This window comes from Coenobita brevimanus, chromosome 6 (assembly GCF_032717465.1).
Source record: "Coenobita brevimanus isolate Jiangsu-jjx chromosome 6, ASM3271746v2, whole genome shotgun sequence".
In the NCBI taxonomy this organism is placed as follows: domain Eukaryota; kingdom Metazoa; phylum Arthropoda; class Malacostraca; order Decapoda; family Coenobitidae; genus Coenobita; species Coenobita brevimanus.
In genome coordinates, this window is record NC_136959.1 from 38,801,155 (window position 1) to 38,816,849 (window position 15,695).

Here is a 15,695-nt window from a genome sequence, read left to right on the forward strand (position 1 = left end):
GGGGTCGGTGTCCCTGTTGGGTGGGTGTCATCCTTGGGGCCATCATCATCGAGGGAGGACACTTTTCGTCGTCCCTGAGTGGCTGGTCTACACCGGGCAGCCTTTGATTGTACTCTGATGTCATGGAGTGGACATCTGTGGCTCCAAGTGGTAAATTCCCACAGGTTAATGGAAATTAAATTCTGGTTCTCCTTAGGGTTGGGGCACTTGTTGGTGGAAAGGACCTGGGTAGGCTGGGTGTTGGTGTGGGTTGAGGGCGGCTGAGGGTTGCTGTGTGGCACTGGTCTCTTAGCAGTGTGCTAAATGTGTGTTGTTCCCGGGTTGATACATTCGTTTCCGGGTATGCGGTGGCGACGAGTCATCTGGCCTGGATCAGTGTCGTCCAGGTTTCCATCATTGGTTAAACTGTCGAGTTCCTAGTGATGGCATGATGGCCTGGATCACTATTTTCGTAAAGTTCACCCATGTTAGCTCCGGGACGAATTTGGGTGCGATGCTGGCCGCTGCTTTGTCCAACAGGGGTAGGTTGACTGCTATTTTTTTGTCTGTCATCCTTGAACCCTATGTCTAGCAGCAGTTTGATTATACATAGGTATGTGTGTATGTCATATTGTTCCCGGTCGATTATAGATAACAGTACGTGAGTTTTTTTTTCCTATTTTCTCTGTTGCCCCTCTTTGCTACTCCCTGTATTCTGCCTGAGTCAAGAACCATCACTGGCCACCAGTGTTATGCTAGGTGTTTTTAGGGTGACTTCTCACCCCAGAAACACCAGCAAGAGCCGGGGTCCTCTATCGAGACTGGAGCTAGAACACACAATGAGAAGAGCAAGACACAAAAACTCTGGGCAACAACCTTACACATGTATTATCTAAATTACAACCTTCATACAATATGGATGGGAGTCGTACACGATACACTATTTACTATCATCTGTGTTAGACTAGAGGGTCCTGACTGGTTTGAGGGTATCACGCAGGATATTAGCCAGTCGGAAGGGCACTGGACGGACACTGCACAATAAGGGATATTAGTTTTCACACAGTTTGTTACTTGGGCTCTGATATCAATTTGGATATAAGTGTCTCGCCATGTATCACATAGTGGTAAAAGCACTAGTCCAACACAGGTTACACATAGACACATAGGCACACTACATAGTCACTAGAGCATTAGTTCGACATTTTATAGATCACGAGCACTATAGTCACGATATGTCTGGGCAGTCACTATTACACTGGGCAAGGCTGCAGGAGCCGGGTGGTCTCCAGGTGTCGATCAGATGTTGGAGGGATCCCGTCTGGTGTCCCTTCTCTCAAGGGCCACGGGATGACTCTCAAAGGTGACGTCACCTGCTGGGGGCTGCGGTTGAGGGTGGTGGGAAGCCCTCTATTCGTGGGTCCTGGCGGGGTAGTCTGGTTCTCTGGCTTAGGCCAAACATCGTGAGTAAGTGCGCTTGTCTGCACCTACCCTGAGGAGGAGGTCACCATCGTCTAGGGCTGGAGAGGTCACGTCCCGGGGTTGTAGGGGCACCGTGGGGAGTCCGGCATCTGCGGTCTCCCTTCTGTTAGGCTGCCGTCAGGGTCAGATTGCAGCATTGCCTCCGGCAGGAGTCCGTCAGTTGGTCGTCTCCCATGGGTGCTGGCTGGATGGCACACACTCCCGGGGACAGCACAGGACCTCACCACACTTCTTCCCTGCAGGAAGATTCCTCCTGGGGGCTGCCTCAGTGGAGAGGGGCAGAGGAACGTCCCACTTGGCTACAGGATGGGCGAGCCAAGCAAGGGTCGTCCTTTGCTGGGGAAGTCTTAGGGGATGAGAGGCTTTGGTGATGATGCCTCTCCCTGGCATGGATGGAAGCCTTCACCAAGGTCCCGTAGGCAACGGGGGCAGGGTGGCTAGAGGCCGTCCCTTCCCTGTCGGTGCGGCTGGAGGCTGTCACCAAGGCCCGGCTTCCTAGTAGAACTGTGAGCGAGGTGCGGGCGGAGGCTGTCACCTGACCATGGGTGCAGCTGGAGGCCATCACCTGTGTCCTGCAGAGGGAGTAACGTGCAGTCAAGGTGGGGGCGGAGGCCATCACCTGCCTGCTGGTGTGGCTGGAGGCCATCAACGGTGTCTTACTCCTGCAGGCAGCTGCAGAAGGAGAGGGGGTATACCTTGCTCTCCCCAAGTGCAGCTGGAGCCCATCGCTGGTTTCTGCAGGAGAGGGGGGGGGGTCGAGCAGCACCTGAGTGGCTAGACACCATCTCTAGAGTTGTGCAGCTGGAGGCCATCACAATTGGTGTGTGACTGGAGGCTGTCATGTTTTGAGTGTGGCTGGAGGCCGTCACTAATTTGGAGTGGCTAGAGACCATCTCCTTGGTTGTGCGGCTAGAGGCCGTCACATGGATGCTGCTCGGGATCGTCTTTTCAGCCCCACCCCAAACCTGTCGAGGGCTAGTCCGGTCGGAGGGTAATGTGCACGGACTGCAACACTCCCGCTGGGTCTGTTCCAGGGAATAAGGGCGCAAGGTAGTCGGGGACATACGTCCATACTACCCTGACAACACGAGCCCTCGGAGCCCCTCCGTGGTCACCTCCTGGGGGGGTGACGCTCTGTCCCAGTGGTGCTCAGTTGCCATGGTCGATATTTCAGGCAATATTTTATATTATATATTCTAATACACTAAATTATATGATTCTTACCTGCCCTTACGGGCACTCGAGACAGACAGGTATGTAGTGGCTCTTGCAGACAGATTGACAACAGCTCACACAACAGTTTCCTGTTTTCCTGCCAGTGCACTTCTCACACAATACACACCTCCTTTCTTTGTGCCTGACTGCTGTGCTACAGTCATGCCATGGGACTGGGCAGGGGTGGCTAGTTCAAGACTGGAGCAGATGAACTTGACCAAGGGACGTGACAGATTTGCAGGGTTGAGCCGTTCCTGTGCCCACGGCTGCACCAACTCAAATGCCAGCTCTTCCAAGTAGTGTTGCCTCTTCATCTTGGCTACACCAACATGCTGCCTGTTCCTGCAGTGAATGATACGGGAATTTATTGTTGCTGCATTTACTAAGTCTTAGAAATCACAGAGTGGCCAACTCTTAGTTTTCCTGCTGCATGTGTAGGTTCTGCACATCTTATCAAAGGTATCTACTACCCCTTTTGTTTTATTGTAGTAATGAATCCTTCAGGCTCATGTTCACTAATTGCTGGATGCAGATACATTGACGACAACAACAGAACCAACTTATCTCCTGTTTTGGGCAGGAGACATGGCACATCTCTTTTGTGAAACAAAAGGCACTAGACCCTTTTCTGCCATCAACTTTGTTGGTCATTTCATATGGCAGTTGTGGTTTGTTACCACGGATGATGCCAGTGAGAGTCATGCCACAGTTATTTAGAAGATTTGTTGCCAGAGATCTAAGAGGTGCTACCCAAAAATTCCAGTAATTTGAAGAGAGCGAGCCGACCGTTTCCAGTTTTGCCTTTTGGCACTAGGAGGAGTCAGCAGCACCCTTTTGCGTCAGTGTGGACGTGTTGTTGAGCTACACTTACTATTGTAATGTGGTGTGTAGGTGGTTTGGCGGTTTTGCAATGGTGGACCCCCCAGAACAAAGACACTGCATCAAGTTCTGCTTCAAGATCAACAAAATGGCTGCAGAAACTCACCGGTTGCTTCAGCAAGCCTTTGGTGACAATCCCAAGTCCCAAAACAGAACATTTTTCTGCTACAAGCGGTTCAAGGAAAGACGAATGTCCGTCGAAGACGATGACCATTCTGAATGATCGTCAATGGCAACAGCACCGGAAAACGTCGGAGATGTTCATCAGACTATCCTTGCAGGTCGTAGACAAACTATCCATGATGTTTGTGATATTGTTGGACTGTTGTACAGTAGCGTGCATGCATTTTGTCGAATTTGTTGGGCATGAAACACATCACTACAAAATTTGTGCCAAGACTGATGAGTGATGAGCAGAAGGCACATCACATTGCAGTTTGCGGGGAACTCAAGAATCAGATCAGAGTTGACGCCACCTTCAACTCCAAGGTCATAACTGGTGATGAATCATGGGTTTATGGTTATGACCCGGAGACAAAGCAGCAGTCATTGCAATGGAAGTCTCCCAATTCACCGAGGCCGAAAAAAGTGCGTCAGGTTCGCAGCAATGTCAATTCGATGTTGATTGTTTTTTCTGATATCCAAGGAATTCGTCCCACCTGGTCAATATATTAGCAGAAAGTTTTACTGTGAAGTTTTGCTGCGTCTGAGGGAAAACACCTGCCATAAACATAGAGTACAACGGAAGAACAAGGACTGGGTACTGCATCATGACAATGCCCCCACCCACACATCAATTGTTGTCCAGCAGTTCCTGGCTTCCACTATCACGGTAGTCATTCCCCACCCACCCTATTCGCCTGACCTTGCCTCCTGCGACTTTTTCCTGTTTCCCAAGCTGAAATTATGACTAAAAGGGCGTCAATTTGACTCGATTGATGAGATCCAGACAGAATCGCGGGAGGTGCTCAAGATCATCGTGGCTGAAGCCTTCCAGGGATGCATGAACTTATGGAAAAAACGCTGGGACCACTGTATACATGCCCAAGGGGACTACTCCAAAGGCAACAGTGAGAACTAGGACATAAGGTAACTTATTTTCCTACACTATTCAAATTACTGGAACTTTTGGGTAGCACCTCGTAAATATAAACCAGTTGTCGGTTGTAACATTCCTATCTGAGTTGTGGTACTCCTTTGTCAGTTCTTTGATGTAACCTTGTCCGAGCTGCATGCCATGTGATGGTGTACAAGTAAGCTGTTTTCCAAATTAAGGCATGCCACATAGTACCATATTTCCCGAGTTTGTTTGGAATATACTACATGCAGAATGGACAGCGTCCACGAATGCAAGTAACTGTTCTTCCACAGTTATATTCTCACTGGGGATGTAATGCATTCCACAGTTCTCAATTAAGATGTCCCATACCTTTCGTATGGCAGCAAACGTCGTTTGTTTCTTCTTGTTGTCTACTTGCTGGCTCATCGAACCTTAGACAACAAGTCATATTAGCATGGTAAAGTGCAGCTACATATTTGGGGCTCCATATTTAATTAGTGGAGAGGTGACTGTCCTTTTGTGAGCCACTGAATATCAGTATATGGTACCCAGAAAGCCCCGAATCTCAGCAGGTGGTGTCGCGGATAACAGCATCTTTCTTCTCATACTTTGTTGCTTCCATCCTTATGCGTACATTTGTCCAAGCAAAGACTTCATGAATGACTTCATCATCTATTAATAGTGACAAGCAAGCTAGTGGGGTGTCAGCAGCTCTCGCCAGTTCTGGTGCTATTGCAGGCACGATATTCCGTCACTGGATTCTTGCTATGTTGCCTGAATATGATGAACAGCTCCACCTAAAACCAGAGGTGCTTGTTAGAGATGGACACTTAAGTCCATTAATGAGGACTCATCTTTATCAGTGCATTGACGTTTCTGTGGACAGCGAGCAGTAGTAGTACGAGCAGGAGCAGTAGCAGTAGGAGGGGTAGCAGTAGTAGGAGCAGCAGTAGGAGGGGTAGTAGTAGTAGGAGCAGCAGTAGGAGGGGTAGCAGTAGTAGGAGCAGCAGTAGTAGTAGGCATAGGAGCGTAGTAGGAGCAGCAGTAGTAGTAGGCATAGGAGCGTAGTAGGAGCAGCAGTAGTAGTAGGCTTAGGAGCGTAGTAGGAGCAGCAGTAGAAGCACCACCATCAGAAGCAGCAGTACTAGTTGTAGCAGTAGACACTGTAGTGCGAGTTGTAATACTTGTAACTGTAGCAGAAGGATCTTTGGCTGAAGCGACATACTGTTCAGAATCTGATGAGTCATCATCATACTCATAACTAGTTTTTGGCAAATACTCATGTCCAGATTCACTGTCATACATTTCCCCTTTCTCCACACCATCAATGTCTTCATCACTATCATTGTCTAATATACTTTCAAGAATACTAGCAATGGTTTTGTCACAAATAATGTTCTTCCCTTTAGACATCTTGCTGTTCATTAATTTTATCATTTCTGTAAAAGACAGACATAGTAGTTATCATTATACACTTCACCACATGATAAACATTATTCATGCACTGCAATAAATAAGAACACCTATTTCAATATGTGATAATTGTGAGAAACCAGTCACTGCCATCAGCAGTTCGGACTGTAACAGTAGCAATTAATTTTATCATTTCTATAAAAGATTGACATTTTAGTTATCATTATACACTTCACCACATGATAAACATTATTCATGCACTGCAGTAAATAAGAACACCTGTTTCAGTATTTGGTAACTGGGAGAAACCAATCACTACCATCAGCAGTTCAGACTGTAACGGCAGTGATGGGTCTGTGGAACCCAGTATATTTAGTACTGTATTAGTATCAGTGAGTCTGTGGGACCCAGGCACCATTACATTACAGTGAAGACTTTGGACTACAGGTGACCCTCCCACTTGTCAGTCTCCAATCAGGCCAGGAAGGTATATGGAAGTAGGTGGTCCTAGGCACAAGGGAACCCTATGGAACACAATTTGGTCCATGGCTGATGGGTCTGTCAGACCCATCACTACTGTTCTAGGGATAAATGCAACATACACTGAGTAATTGGGTCCTTTCTGTAGTGGTATTTCTTGCACCCATTACATTACCATTATATTGTATGTTCCTTGACCGTTATTATGTATATTAACATATAAATGTGACCATCATATCAGAAATTACCACACTACCACAACGCCATCTACTCGACCAAACTACCACCACACCACCTACTCTGCCGCATTACCACCACACCACCTATTCTATCACACTACCACTATCCCACTTTCTCACATGCTACACTACAACCATCTGGTCCACCACATTACCGCCACACCACCTACTTGTTCTACCATATTACCACCAGCCCACCTACTCTTGCTACCACACTACCACAACACAACCTGCTCTCCTAACCACATTACCACAACACCACTTACTTTCTTTACCACACTGCCACAACACCACTTACTCTCTTTACCACACTACCACCACCTACTGCCTCTACCACACTACCACCACACCACTTACTATCTCTGCCACACTACCGCCACACCACCTAATATCTCTGCCACACTACCACCACATTACCTACTCCATGTCACACTATCGGCGCACACATTCACTCTCAGTACCCCACACACCAGGCATCAGAGAGTAAACACGTCGTATCACCTCGCTCCGAGCTGACCACTCTTGGATACAACTAGTATCTTTACATGAGTCAAGCTTTGCACAGGGTTTATCTAAATGGTATTATAAAATATTAAAGCAAGTAACAGAACATAACTGGTTAGTGCAGGAATGTGTTGATCAATTCACAGCTGTTTTGACTACGGCACCACAGGCAAGTAAGATGCACATATAAGTAAAAACTTTTCTTTCTTATTATCACAAAAGGACCACCATATTAAGTGAAGTGAATATGGAAGGAGCTGGGAAGAGGGAAAGGGTTAGAAAACAGGACGATTTCTACAAGGAACTTGTCGAAATGGAAACATTCAACAAACTAGTAGAAAGGGTGAACAGATTGGAAAGGGCATTTCAGAGTGAAATGGATGGAATTAAGAAGCAACTGCATATGCAGAAGGAGGAAAATGAAAAATTAGTAAAGGAATTAAACAAGAAAGACGCACCAGTAGATGAGCTGACAGTTGAGGTTGGTTCAGTTAAAAGAAAGATCAGTGAAATGGCAAGTACGGTTATCAACCATGAGAGTATTATGGAGGAATTCAAAAATGATACACAGTTAGGCAAGCAATTAGTCTGATAGACCAAAATAATGATATTCAAGAGAAGATAACCCAGGTGAATGAAGTGATGCAGAGTTACAAAGATGATGTGGAAAATAAGTATGCTCAAATAGTGAAAGTTAGGAAAGACTTAGAAACAAGAGTCGAAGAAAAAAAGGACTAGAAAGGAAGTGAAAAATATAATCCGAAACAACCCAAAATTGGTCAAAGATTCAGCAGATAACAATAAATCTATAGTAATCACCGGTATAGAGAACGAAGAAATAAAAAACAAAATATCAAGAGACAAAAAGGAGATGGCAAATATAATGAGCATATTGAAGGAAGTATCAGAGGATATCTGTAATAATGACATAGAGGAACACAAAAGGCTAGGGAGATATGAGAGAAATTAGTCAAGGCCTCTGAAAGTAACCTTCTAGAGTGTGAACATTGTGGAGGCAATACTAAAAACTGCAAACTCATGGAAAACGAGGAATTTTAAAAAGTATGGATAAAACGATGCCCAACTCAAGAGGAATTGGGAATACTAAAATAGAAGAAGGAGGAGGCAAAAACAAAGAACGAGGGAAGATCATAGGAGAAAAGTACTTTTTTTTCCAAAGTAACAGGACTGCAGGTAAGAAAGTGGCATATAACCAACAGGGAACAGAAAGGAGGAAGGTACAGTAGTAGACTCAAGTCATGGCAAGTATGTAAAGAAGATGGTTAGGTTGATGAACTCAAATGTACATGGAATGGTGTCTAAAGTATTAAAGATAGAAGACTATATCAAAGAAAAGGAACCACACATTATCTGCCTAACTGAAGCAAAATTAACCCCAAAGATATCAAACAATACCCAAAAATTAGAGGAATACAGATATTTGGAGAAGAGACAGAAATTTAAGAAAGGGAGGAGGAACTATAATCTTAACAAAGAAAGATCTGCGAGTCAAAGAAATAAAACTAGATATACTCTCACAAGGAGAAATGATTGCATTGGAAATTAACACATATGAAGGGAACTTAATTGTGGCAAATTTATACATGCCACCTAAAACAAACACCTGGTAAAGAAGCGAATATGAAGACCTGGCAAAAAGTACAATTCAGAGTTTAAGAACATTACCGGTATTATACAAAATGGAAGAGAAATCTGAAAGAATTGTATTAACTGGAGACTTCAATTCAGATATAAATTAGAATACTCTAGATGTAAAAAGCCATGAAAGCAGTTGGGATTAGAAGCTCTTAGATCTTGTGCAGTTCTTCCTAACACAGCATGTAAAGGAAAACACCAGAATAAGAGGACGTGATGATCCATCTGTACTAGATCTTATATTTACCAGGCAAGAAAATGAAAATGACAATATATCATCCCCCATTCGGCAAAAGAGACCATGTAGTATTAAACTGTGCCTTCTAGATTGCATATGACGTTACCAGCAATGAGAGTTACAAAAAGAGTCTAAATTAAAATGGCAATTATCATGACCTGAAGAAGTACTTCTTAGAAATAGATTGGGAAAAGGAACTTAGAGGACAAAACTTATATATTATGTAAAGAAAATTCTGTGGTCTTTATGAAACAGGAGTCCAAAATTACACCTCATAGCACAAAGCAACAGAAATGAAAATAAAGAAATGGTTAAATACAGTGTGTAAAAAATCAAAAGAAAAACGAGAATTGCTGTGGAATAGATACAGAGACACAATAGTGAGAGGGCATACAAGAACTATAAATGGGCAAGAAATGATTATTCAAAGATAAGAAGGGAGGTCTCAGAGACTTTGAGGAGGACATTGTAAATAAAAGTAGTGATCAACCTAAGCTTCTTTACAGCTACAGCCGAAGTAAAACCAAAGTTAAAGATAATATACAGCCCATTACGGATGAGGGGATCATTTATACACAAGAAAAAGATATTTGTGAAATACTAAATAAAAACTTTCAATCAGTTTTTACAAAAGAAAGGAATTTTGAGAGAGATGATATGGAATATGCAGACCCACAGGTATTACCAGATATACAAATATCAGAAAAAGAAGTACAGGAAGAGTTACGTAAATTGGACAAAGGAAAAGCAAATGGTCCTAACGGAATTTCAGGTTGGGTGCTACATGAATGTGCAGAAGAGCTAAGCAGACCATTGTATTTAACAATTAAGGAATCCTTAGGTCAAGGTAAACTACCTGACATCTGGAAGAAAGCAAACATTGTTCCCCTATTCAAGAAAGGGAATAGATAGGATCCACTCAACTACCGACCAGTATCACTGACCAGTGTTGTAAGATACTAGAAAAGCTGATAAGGGAAGTTTGGGTAAAACATCTAGAACACAGTATGATAACAGAGAGGCAGTTCGGTTTTAGGAAGGGAAAATCATGTGTTACTAATCTGTTAAGCTACTATGATAGAGTTATAGAAACATTACAGAAAAGAGAAGGATGGGTGGACAGTATCTGTTTAGATTTTAAGAAAGCATTTGAGAGAGTACCGCACTAAAGACATTTATGGAAACTGTACCATCAAGGGGGTATCCAAGGCAATCTCTAGTGTTGGATGTAGGATTTTCTCAGAAAATGGGAAATGAGAACAATATTCAGGGGAAATTACTCATCATGGAGGGAAGTGACCAGCAGAGTGCCACAGGGCTCAGTGCTGGCACCAGTTATGCTTTTAGTATATATAAATGATATACTAACATTGGAAATGGAAGCTGTCTAAATATGTTTGCGGATGATGCAAAAATTCAAAGGAAAACTACTAACATAGATTCTTGCAAAGAGCTGCAAGAGGAATTGAACAAGCTTCATGAATGGACCAATGGATGGCAAATGGAATTTAATGTGGATAAGTGTCATGTAATTAAATTTGGTAAAAGTGAGAAACGACCAGATTGGGATTATAAGTTAGGAAGATCAACCCTACACATATCAGAAAGGGAGAAGGACCTAGGAGTAATTATCAATAACATTATCTCCAGATGATCACATCAGTAAGAAGGTACGTAACATGTATTCACTGCTTGCTAATATGAGAATAGCATTCACATATACAAATGAAGATATGCTGAGGAAGATAATAACATCATTCATCAGACCAACCCTGGAGTATGCATCAGTAGACTGGAATCCTCATCTTAAAAAACACATAGATAAGATTGAAAAAGTACAAATGGCAGCCACAAGATGGGTACCAAGCTTAAGGGATCTAAGCTATGGAGAAAGACAGGAAAGAGTGAATCTACCAATGCTGCAAGAGAAAAGAAGGGGAGACATGATTATGCTATATAAATGCATCTCAGTGAAGGAGAAAATAGACATAAATGAATATATATCATATGGAGAAGCATCAGCAAGAGGACATTGCGAAAAACTGCATAAAAAGAGAGGTGACAAAGACGTAAGGAAATTCAATTTTCCACATTGGGCAATTGATCAGTGGAATGCACTACCGAATGAAGTAGTGTGTGCCAAAACTATTTATAAATTCAAGGATATGTATGATAAAAAAGATTTAATACACGGGACAGTACGAGCTTGACTCATTCCTGTAAAGACACAATTAGGTAAGAACAATATCCCTGTCAGCAGCCACATTTAAACACTCAAATACCTAGTAATCATCTGGGCAAATATCCTTCAGCACATCATTGAAAATATGTTCACTGTTTTTCCCAATCCCTCTTGAACCACCAGTGGTGAATGTATGTATTATTAATTGGTCATGTCACCATCCATATTTTTAATTCAGTGGGTCCACCGGCGCTACTTTGTGTACGGGGCAAATGGCTGACTGGTTTGACGGCTGGCGTGGCAAAATGTGAGTGATTTTCCGGATTCATAAAACTCACGGAAGGAGAGGTGCCGCACTGAGGTGGCAGTTTGTGCATTCCTACTTACAGTTTACTGTACTACTGTAACAATGTTGGCAAAGTCACTGCCCTGCAACAAGCCTCACTTCATTATACCCGAGGACAAACATGTTGATGGTTTCTAGATATTTATCTGTTATAGGAAAATGTGAAAAGAGATCATCGGAAAGCTGGGCTGGTATACAAGAAATGAGTGCCGTTTTATCTAAGAGCTTTACAAACATTTCTAGGTCCCGTCTTGTTTCTGTAATCAGGACCCTGTAAAAGTTTTCAGTAACTGCAGAACAAGAGAAATTGAATAAGAATCGGACAAAAGGCAGGAAATATTGCAATAGTTACACTGTGACCTAAAAAAAAAAAAAAAAAAAAAAAAAAAAAACGTACACTGTGGACAGGATCTCACCCCATGCTGTGGGACGTTGAGGACAAACGAGATGTATTGTTAGGTCCCCACCCCACGCTGCCACAGGCTTCAACAGCAGTAGTACAGGGAAGACGTTGCCCAGTGAGTTCTTCCTATATGGTCAGCCTTTAGGTGTACAGTACACAAGATCAGTTGAGGCGAAATAAACACTGGCTCCTTGAGGTTCACTGTCTTTATTTTCCAAGTAAATCCACTTAATGCCTTCTAACTCACTGTTCTCACAAGCACTGGAGCTATACAAACCTTATTAGCTGCTATTACACTTAATGCTTGACAACACTAATTCACTGTTATTACAAGTTCTGATGATGTACAAACTTCAATAAACACTTCACTGTTTTCACAAGTACCAAAAATAATCTGCACGAAATGTAATTACACTTAATGCTTGCCAGCAACACTTCACAAACTTCACTAACAGCACTGCACTACACTCAGACCGACTGAACTTCACTCAAACAACTGAAAACCAACTAAAACTTCCTGTAGTCTCCTTCCCATAACCTTACATTACTCGAGAAACTTCTGGCACAAACTCGACGGGGCAAAAACTAACAGTTGCCAACTAGGAGACATCAAAACATGCCAGACTTTTCTTACATTACATAACTATCAATCTATCTGTCTATTGCCAGACGCCTCAATCCCGTTCGGGGTGGCCACAAACAAATCGCCTCCACGTTGCCCTGTCCCCTGCCATTTCACTGCCCTGCTCCCAACTCACCTCCCCCTTTCTCATATACCTCTCCACCCCATCCCTCCATCTCATCCTCGGTCTCCCCCTCCTTCTTCCCCCCTCCACCTCACTCACATACACTCTCTTCGTCAGTCTTTCACCCTCCATCCTCTCCACATGGCCAAACCACCTCAGTATATTCCTCCTAACGCTTCCTATCACATCCACATCCATACCACAACGCTCTTTTATATCCTCATTTGTCAGCCTGTCTCTCCATGTGACTCCACAGGCTTGTCTTAAATAACTCATTTCCACTGCTCTCACTCTTGACCTGTGTCCTTCCAACAACGTCCAAGCTTCAATTCCATACGTTAGAGTTGGTATCACAATACTGTCATGTAGTAACTTTTTCACATCCTTGCTCACTTCCCTGTTTCTGATCACTGCTTTCAAGGAACCAGCAACCTTTCTTCCCTGCTGTACTCTTTCAAGCACTTTATCCTCCAAACCTCCATCCTTACTCATCACATTACCCAAGTACTTAAACGTACTCACATTTTCCAATTCCTCACTATCCAACCTCGCTGTACATTGACTGACTTCACCTCTCTCAAAGACCATCACTTTACTCTTCCCTACATTCACCTTTAGATTCGGTTTCTTACACACTCTCCCAAACTCATCCACCAAGCCTTGCAGCTCCCTTTCGTCTTCATTCAACAACACAGTATCATCTGCAAACAACAGTACAGGGAGTTTCCAAACCCTACACTCATTCACGAGGGCCACTCCAACATCCACTACCCTACCTTGTACCTCTTTCCCCAGCCACTTATACTCGTATTACTACCATCCTCTACGTTCAACAATTCCTTGAAGTGTTCTCTCCATCTGCTCACTTTATCTCCCTTCTCTACTAGCAATCTACCATTTTTATCTTTCACTCCCCTGCTAACTTCACTTCCACCCTGTCTTACTCTCTTCACCTCTTTCCAGAACATTTTCTTACAGTCCCTCCACTTTACACTCAAATTCCTTCCAAATTCCTCATCCACTCTCTTCTTACTCTCTCTTACTAATCTTTTCACCTCTCTCTTTCTTTCTACATATAACTCTCTCTTCCGCCTCTCAACTTCTTCCACGCCCCTATTTCTCATCCATTCATTGTATGCTTTCTTCTTTTGTGCCACAGCCTGTCTCACCTCTCCATTCCACCACGGTGTTCCTTGCACCCCCCTCCGTCTTCTCTTCATCACACACACCACATCACATGTTGGACATATTTCTTCTGTGAATATCCTGCACACACCTTCCACGTCCCCCATCTGCTCCAGTTCATATTTGCCCAATTGTTCCTCCACTTTTCTCTTATATTCTGCCTTTTTCTCATCCTCCTGTAACCTTTCCACTTTCCTTGCAATTACTCCTTCCCATCTTTCCCTTCTTCTATTTCTCCATCTTATTTGGATCTTGATTCTGGCCACCACCAAGTAGTGGTCAGAAAGTCCACTCCTCCAACCTCTATAAGCTCTTGCATCCATTACACATCTTCGCATCCTTTCATCCATACACACATAATCAATCATTGCTTTTCTTCCATTCAGTTCACCACCCACCCCTCTCATTACTCGCCATGTATACCTGTGGATCATTTTATGCCTGAAGAGGGTATTGGCTATCATCAACCCCCTCCTGGCACAAATGTCCAGTAAAGCAATGCCATTCTCAACTGTCTCAGCAGGCACACCCCACTCGCCAACTATTTCATCCACCTTCACATTCCCTACTTTACCATTCATATCACCGATCAAAAACATTCTCATTCCTTCCAAACTTTTCCATGCACACTTCCACATTTGTCCAGAACTGTTCTCTCACTTTGCTTAAACAAACTTGCATTGGCGCATACACGCACACAATCGTCCACATTTGTATTCCAACTTTCAATCTTACCCACACAATCCTTGACCCAACTGATCCATACTCTCTTATGTTCTTCTTCCATCTTTTACTCACAACTATACACACTCCTTCTTTTGCCCTCTCATTCACACCTACTCGTGCACATATACCCCATCCATACTCCCATTCTCTCACCCTCTCACCTCTCCATTTAGTTTCAATTACTCCACATACATCAACTTTCGCACCCTCAAGCACCTGGACAATCTCTCTCTCTTTCACCTCATCATTCACACTTTTTACATTCCATGTTGCGATTACCATGTCCTTTGTCTGGTACTTGGTCATCATCTTTTGGTCAGTCTTTGTCCATGGCTTCTTGTTCGTCTTTTTAGTTAGTTGTTTTCCGGGGAGGGGCACTAACTCTCCGCCAACCCTTTTAGTCACCTTGTATGACAAGTAGGGATACTGGGGGAATATTCTTAAAAAAAAAAAACTACCCCCAGGGGGTACATTACATAACACTGTAAATTATTTAGCATACAAACTTTAAACGAAATACATAGTTCAACAAACAATCACATAAATAAAACATCATAGAAAAAAGAGCACAAAAACTAATGCATAACTTATGAAACAACTATGCTTACAAGCAGCAGGCAAACTGGCAACTCTGACTCATACTGAAACCTACGGTAAATATCGGGAAACGTCGAGAAATCTCTAGCAATACCTAACTGGCGAATCTCGCTTCTTAACACTACCTCCCTCCCTAGTTCTTTGTCGTCCCGACAAAACTACACAGTATATACAAACATAAACCTTATTCTTAATGAAACATCTGACCATACATAAAATAATCCATCAACTTATCAGGTCTTCTTCTAAGCCTCTTCCGACGGCGTCCTTGTTCCTCCACACAGTCCACTCTTCCTGGAAGGTCTTGGTCCTCTTCTTGATTCACTTCTTATCTTGGGAAACTGTCACTATCCTCTTGCACTTCA